Source organism: Cervus elaphus, chromosome 21, assembly GCF_910594005.1.
Source record: "Cervus elaphus chromosome 21, mCerEla1.1, whole genome shotgun sequence".
Lineage (NCBI taxonomy): Eukaryota > Metazoa > Chordata > Mammalia > Artiodactyla > Cervidae > Cervus > Cervus elaphus.
In genome coordinates this window covers 7,205,979-7,213,449 of record NC_057835.1, presented here as the reverse complement: position 1 = coordinate 7,213,449, position 7,471 = coordinate 7,205,979, and the positions used below count along the sequence as shown (strand labels likewise).

The following is a 7,471-nucleotide window of genomic DNA, read 5'->3' as shown; positions in this document are numbered from 1 at the left end:
GATCGAACCTGGGTCTCCTGCACGGCAGGCAGATTCTTTACTGACTGAGCTACCAGGGAAGCCCCCTGACCGCTGGGCATCCAGGGAATTCCCATGGCTTTGCCTTACTGAGCTTCAACTTCCTCACCTGCAGAATGAGGGTGGTGGTCCCTCTGCTGCAGGCAAGGTTCGGGCTTGGCTGGACAGGCGGTGTAAGTGCCTTGCAAGAGGCCGGTGTTCAGCAAGCATCGGGAGTCGAGCTCCGGGATCCTCCTTCCCAGGATCCCACAGTGATGCCGGGGACATGGAGGCGAGAGAGACCCCAGCCCGTGAGCCCACGAGGAACGCCACACCCACAGCTCTGCACAAAGGGCGCTGGGGACAGACCTCCCCGAGACTTGGGACAGGTGGGGAGGAAGCCTGTGAAACCTGCAGGGTGCAGGTCAAGATAAACATTAAAAGGAAAATCAAGAGTTGAAATGGACCCTGAAGTCCCACAGCGCTATGGGAAATGAGCTGCCTTAGTGGGTGCCCAGCTCTCACTGCAATGGAGGGCTCCCAGGACTTCACAGCTGGAATACAGCCAGATGTTGCCTCTCCCAACAACACAGTCTTCCCGCTGTTCCCTGCCCGAAGGCACCAAGGACCGGGAGCCCCAACTCTGCGGTTCTTATGGCAGGCCTGGACCAGCTCTATTCCCGACTTGCTGTGGGGTCTTTGGAAGTTTCTTAACCTCTCTGTGTCTCACCTACAAAATGGAGAGGATAATGGTCCTTTCCTCACAAGGCTGTGCAGGGATTAAACGAGCTGGTGAAGTGAGATTTTAACCAGATCTGCAAGGCTCTGTGCTCTGAGCCCTGATACCTCTTAGGGAGGAATCAGGGGCTTCTGGGGACCATCTGACTACCCGCATCAGTGACTGAGTGTACTTTTGGCATGCCTGACTCGGGTCTGCACCCAGACCACAGTGGACGCTGTGTATAACTGCCTGGGGGACTTTCTGGTAGAGCTTGGGGCACTGTGGGGCTGAGAGAGGGGTGGTCAGCGGAGACTGAGTTCTCAGAGGAGGCAAGGGCTGAGAGGGATCACATGTGAAAGACAGCACCCCAGGGATGGTCTGGGCCAAGACTCCCCCGGCAGAAAGGACAGCAAGTGCAAGGGCCCTGCGGTGGGTGGACCCTGCCCTGTGGGAAGAACTGCAGGCAGGCGTCAGGCTGTGGCAGTGAGGCGGGCAGGGAGGGAGGCTGGAGGAGGGAGGCTGTGCCGGGTCAGGTGGCAGGGGAGCGCCCTGCAGGACTCCGCAGAGAAAGACGGGCGCTCACTCTTGCCTTTCGGGGGTCCCGGGCCCAGGGGTCCAGGTGTTGTGGGCGGGTGGATGGTAGGAGGGCAACCTCTTAGGGAGTGGAGGCAGGATCAGGGTCTGAGAGGAGAGGCTGGGCATTTGGCTGGGCTGCGGTTCCATGGACTGGTGTGGGGGACACGGTGGGGAGAGTGAGGTCCCCAGGAGATCCCCAGCCCGGTTCCATGCCCACCTTTCCTTCCCCACTCTGTGCCGGGTCTCCGTAAGTCACCACTGGTGGAGCCTGAGCTCTCTAGGAAGGGCTGATCCAGAAGGGGACCTCCTCACCAGTCCCCCAGGGGGCACCTTAAGATCTCCTGGGGGTCCCAGCCCACTGCATGCATTAGGGGCAGCCTGGAGGCCTCGAGCCCCGGTCTGGCCCCAAGCCTCTGTCTGACCCCAAGCCTGGGGCGGGGTGACTGCTTTTGCGTGCCCCGTCTTCACGGCAACCGTCCTGTGAGCGTGGGGCTCAGCCCCAACTGACACAGGGGAAAGTCCATGACTCCAGAAGTTTTCTGAAAGCCTGGGACGCCGGACTCCATCTCTCCGCCTCGGCTTCACCTCGGGGTCGGGTCGCTCTCCGCCCCGCAACCGCCCCGTCGTCCAGCCTCAGCCGGCTTGCGAGGGAGACGCGACAAGGCTCAGAGCCCACGGCCACGCCCCTTCTCGCCCGGGCGGGGCTCCGGGGCTCGCGCGCGCGCGCCCGCGGGTGCCCCCGGGTGGGGAGCGTTCCCATTGGGCCGCTCCGCCCATGTGACCCGGAGGGCCGGGCCTCGCGCTCCCGGAGCGGGGCCGCGCCTGCGCGCGCCGGGCCCTCGTGCACGCGCACGCGCGCCCCGAGCCCTCCGCCCGTGGAGCCGGCGCCCGGACCGCCAGGTCAGTCTCCTCGTGCCCGCCCGGGCGGGGGCGCGCGCGGTGAGGGAGCGCGGTGCGGGCGCGCGGGCCGGGGGGCGGGCCGCCTCTTGGGGGGCCGGGACCCCGCGCCCGGCGGCCTCGGCGGCGCGCGTGCGGGCCCGGCGCCTGCCACGTGCAGCTCTCAGCCCGGGGTGGGGTCGGGGGCAGGCTCGGGACGCCGCCCGCCGCTTCCCCCGCGTGGCCGGCGGTGGACGCCCGGGTTGGGAAGCTTGATCTCTGCTCCCGATCCTGGGGGCGGGAGGCCCTCATCCGGAGTCCCTGAGTCCCAAGCAGCGCCGGGGATCGCGTGCCGCCCCCCACCCCCTTGCTCAGTTCGCTCCTCTGCACAGTTTGGGGGCACTTGGTCTCTAACGCCCCTGCCCGCCACAAACCCCACGGGGCTTGTCGGCCCAGCTGATGGCACCCAGGTTGAGCTCCAGGTCCCGGGGAACCATGCGAGCCCCGACTCTCACACTGGGCGGGCGCTGGTAGCCCAGCGGCAGTTCATCTGTCCAAGCAGTACCCCAGCTTAGAGCAGGTCCCAGCCTTGGCCAGACTGCTGGGGGACACGCTCCTGTGTTCTCCAGGGCAGCTAGCTGGTGGCCGGTGGAGTTGGGGTGGGTGGCATGTCAGCTCTGTGACCGCAGGGCAGCTGTCGCCCTGGGCCTGGCCTTACCTGGGTGGAGCGTGGTGACCCCACAGGCTGGACCCTGATCATGGGTCTGAAGGTCCAGGCCAGAGGTCAGTGTGCTGGGCACTCTGGCCCTGGCTGGCGGGGGGTACTGTTCCTTCCCTCCTGGCTGGCGGGCTCTGTGGTCAGCCCAGCAGGTGGTGGTGAGTGCCTGGGAGCTTAGCATCAGTGGTGTGTAGACTCCAGTGGGTCCTTGGTCCCAGGCCGGAACCGTGTGGGGCTGTGGGCCAGAGGGGGTGTCAGTGGACACAGGGGTGCCTGTGGCCTTGCCTGGACGGGGACCCCCCTCTGCAGCTCTATGTGGGCACCTTGCCTCAGTGACCTCCTCAGATCCATCCATGAGGTTATTAACCCCACTTCTCAGATGAAACTAAGGACCAGAGAGGTAGAGTCATGTCCAGCCCCTCACCAGAGCCTTGGTTTTCCCCCTGGTGAAGTGGGTGCTGGTGGCCCTAACCGACAGGCTGCTGTGTGGAGTAAAGGGGGCCGGAGGTGGGCTTGGGGGTCTCTCCACAGCCACCCAGGCCTCCCTCACTGCAAGTATTCAAGAAGAGAGAATGCCCCCCACTGTCCCCTTGGGTAGCTGGCCTCTGCCAACAGCCCCGTAGAGCTTGCCACGCAGTCTGTGCCAGGCGCGGTGCTGGACTGAGGGGTGGGTAATGGTGCGTCCCGCTTCAGGCCCTGGGAAGCGGGCCGGTCTGGGTGGTGGTCCTCGGTGAAGCCACAAGGTGGCGTTCCCGTCTCACAGAGGCACCAACTTTGAGCGCCTACTGTGTGCCGGGCCCTGATAAAAGTGCCTACTGTGTGCTGGGCCCTGATAAGCTGTTATCAGGGCAGCCCTGGCCCCGGCCCCGTGGAGCTGGCGGTCAGGTGGCAGTGCCCACACCTGTAGGTGGCCACTGTGCCAGGAAGAAGTGGTGCCGGGCTGGGGGCTGGTGAGGGGCAGAGGGCAGCCTTAGGAGGGGCTGGCGGGGCATGGTGGACCTCCAAGCCCGCCCCAGGTCCCCCGCCTCACCATACGCTTCTCTCAGTTGGGACAGTGATACCAAGTGGCCGATGGGGCTGTGTATGCCCATGATGCACACGTCCAGGGGCCGCGCTCTGGGCACTGAGGACCAGGGGACACGTGTGACCCTGCTGTCACGCACCTGACCTTCAGGGCTGGGTGTTTGGGTGGGTGGTTGGGTGGGCTGCTGGGTTGGCTGGAGGGTGCAGGGCTTGGCCTCTCCACCCTGCTGTTTTCCTGGCCAGGACGCCAGGCCCGGGGGCCCTCCGAAGGCTGGAGGGAATGAGGGCAGGTCCATTTCTGTGGAACAAGACTCTGTCCACGTCCCCAGGGCCAGAGCATCTCCTGTCGCCGGGACTCCGGGGGGCAGGGGAGGTGGCTCCCTTTCAGGTAAGGAAGCCGAGCCTCGGAGAAGGTGGTTACTGGGTGTGTCGGTGCCTGCTGAGTGCCAGGCCCCTTCTGTCCATTCTGGTCTGTCCCCTAGCAATGGGAGTCGTTGTCCACCCGCCCTGCAGCGAGAGGCCAACGTTCACTGAGGCTCCTCACTTCCCGAGGTCACAGGGGCTCCAGGCAGTCATAGCTCAAGCAGGTGACTGCCTCTGTACAACGCCACGCTGGCCTGGTGCTGCGAGTCCCCCCAGGTGGCTAGAAATGGTTCCTGTTGGGAATCTGGAAGGGCTGTCCAGGCCAGGGGTGGGTGGAAGTCACAGCCAGGCCCAGGACTCGTCACAGTGACCCCTCCGCTGCATGGCTGCCCTGGTCCGGCCTGGCGTGGGGTCTGTCCCCTCCCTGGCCTCTGTTAGGAGTGCGAGTCCCCTGCCGGCCCTCATAAGGCAGGTGGTGTGTACACTGGACGTGAGCACCGAGCCGCAAGTGCCCGAGGCCTCAGCGTGCAGGGAGGTGGCTCGAGCCTTGCAGAGACCAGAGCGCTCTAGAAGGTGGTGATCCTCCAGGATGACTGGATGGGGGTTCTGCTGTCCTCGGCCATTGCAGCGTCTGGGAGGCACGTCAGGAGAAACTCGTCCAGCAGTTAGACCTGAGCCCCATGTGGCTCCTCCAGCTGTCCCCACTTCTTGGGCCTCTGAGCCACGAACCCACTCTTTTTCCTGGGTCTTCCCGGACACTGCCTTTATTGTGCACTTACTGTGTGCCTGGCTGGAGCTTGGCTGAGTCCTGGATGAATCCAGGGGTGGGTGTCATCGCCCTGGGTTTCCATCCTGTACCCACAAATGAGGGCCCAGGATCAGATCTGAGGTTGTCGACAGGGGTGGCGCCCCCAGATGCTTGGTGTTCTGTGCGTGCACCCCCATGTCCCCCAGACAGGAAGCAGCATGGCTGATGCGGGTAGGTGGAAGGTTGGGGCTGCATTGTGCTCTGGTTCCATTTCCTGACTCAGACTCAGGGAAGGGGCGGCGGGAGCCATGGAGTTTTCTAGAGCAGGGTGGTGGGATGGTCTCTGGTGCAAGGCAGGGAGCTGATGTGCTGGAACAGGGCTTGGCCAGGACGTTGATGCACACGGCTGTGGGTCTCCCCGGCACCCAACCTGCCTGACCGGAGCCCCCTTGGTTGATAATAGGTCATTAACTGTCTGGCTCTGAGCCAACTTTTCTCCTCTGGGGTCTCAGTTCCCCTCCTGTGGAAGGGGGGCTCTGACCTGCTGTCCTCCATCCCTCCAGCTCCTCCTGGGGGTGGCCTGAGCCTGTTCCCATGGCCTCACTTGCCGCAAAGACCCCGAAGCCGGGGCTGGCCCAGCTGGAGGAGGCGGGCGGCCCTGCCCTGTCCCCTTCCCGTGGGACTGGTGCTCCCGGCCGCTCTCCTGGCCCCGGGGCCCCTCCTGTGACTCAGGCTTCCTGGAAGAGGCGCGGGAGGGCCAGAAGGATTCCCCGCCACACCACCCGGGGCTCCCCCAGTGACCGCTGCCCGTCCGTCACCACCCACGGCCACCTGTGGTGGCTTTACCTGCTGCCTGCCCTGCGCCCGCCCCCAGCGGTGCGCCTTTCTGCTGCGCCTGCTGGCATCCCCGGGTATCGTCTGCTGAAGCCAGGGCGGCCCTCCTCCCTTGCCTAGACCGTGCCCTGCCAAGCCAAACATTTCCTCCGCTTTCATCTCCCCACGGGGTCAGCTGCTGGGCCTTCTCCTGGCCTTCACTTCTCTCTGGCCGGCTGCCCACTGGCGCATCTGCTGGGAATTGCCACGAGGAGCTCAGGGGGTGCCCGAGGGTGCCAGGGACTTCCCACCAAGACCTCGCTGTCCCCTCCACATGGCCCTAGGGAGCCCAGAGCCATGGCCCCAGCTCTGCCAGGCTTCTGGGTGACGCTGGGCCAGCCCCTGCCCTTCCTGGGCCTCAGTTTTCTTGTCTAGAGAATGGGAAGCTCGGAGTAGACCCTGGACCCCACCGCAGACTGCATGGGGGTCAGGACAAAGCTGGTGGCCTTGGCAGTTTAGCCGGAGCCACCTGAGCCAAACGACCTGCTTGCAAGCGTGCGTCTGCCCCATGTGACCGCCCGGCAGGCTAGCCCTTTAAGACTCCAAGGCTGCAACCTGGGGAGGGGCCATCCGGGGGGCCTCCATTGGCCTGTCAAGTTGTGCTTTAGGCCTGACCCTGTGCAGGGTGTGGGCAGAGAGGGCTTGGGGTCCTACCTTGAGGGTACTGCCCGCCCCAGGAGCTCACGTTGGGGGTGAAGCATCACCCTAACCGTGCTCCAAGTTAGTGTTCAGCACAGACTCAGTGGTGCTCCTTTATGATGGGGCCCCTCATGAAAAGTCAGACAGCCCAGGAGGTTCATAACCGCTCTGGGCTGGGCTGCTGGGCCTGTGCTGGATTACACAGGAACAGGCTGCTGAATAACGTGCAGTTATTCACTTGAAATCTCCCTCGCCACCGACTGCAGGCCTTTCTCCTGGTGGCGCCCGGGGGCCTGCGTCCCGGGCTTGGACGAGCCCTTTCATGAATCAGCACCCCCGTGTTAGCCTCCTCTCCCCAGGTGCGTCCCTCTTGCCGTCACCACCAGCTTGGCTGCCGTGTAGTGGGGTAGGGGGTGCAGGCTACAGGACCCCTACTCACTCCTGCCTTCATGTGCCCCTCGAGGGGCTCCCAGGCCTGCACTGGCCCCGTGGGGGATGGGACAGGGCACAGAGAGGTGGTCTTGACCCTGGGAGGGGCCACGGGTGGACAGAAGGACCTTCAGGGGATAGCTGTCGCCTTCCTGGAGCGTGTGTCTCGGACTTCGAGGTTGTGGGGGGATGGGAAATCAGGGAGGCCTTCGGAGAAGAGGTGGTGTCCCACCTGGGCTTGAAAGATGTGGCCATCACCGCGGCTGGAGGGGAGCCGGGTGAGGATGGCTCCCCGGGGCTCAGGGCCTGAGTTTAGGGCATCTCCTCAGTGGCTGTCGTGAGGCTGCCCTGGGCCAGAGGTACTGGTCCAGGCACAGCCTCCATCCATCCTCTCGGTCAGCTGGGTGGCAGTGGCTGTCGCTGCACTGTCTCCCAGGACCAAGGACCCTGGTCTGGGGGGCCAGAAGTGCTGTCACCGGTGCCCCCTGGGCCGGGGCTGTGCCGTCCT

General features: G+C 64.8%; 1 protein-coding gene across 1 annotated transcript in view; it reads left to right on the top strand.

The window, feature by feature from the left end:
- Positions 1-2,083: 2,083 nt before the first annotated feature.
- PTP4A3 (protein tyrosine phosphatase 4A3) overlaps positions 2,084-7,471 on the top strand; it is a 32,092-nt gene continuing 26,704 nt past the window's right edge. The window contains exon 1 of the mRNA XM_043880524.1: positions 2,084-2,194. The gene's annotated coding sequence lies outside the window, so the exon portion shown is untranslated. The remainder of the gene's footprint in view (positions 2,195-7,471) is intronic.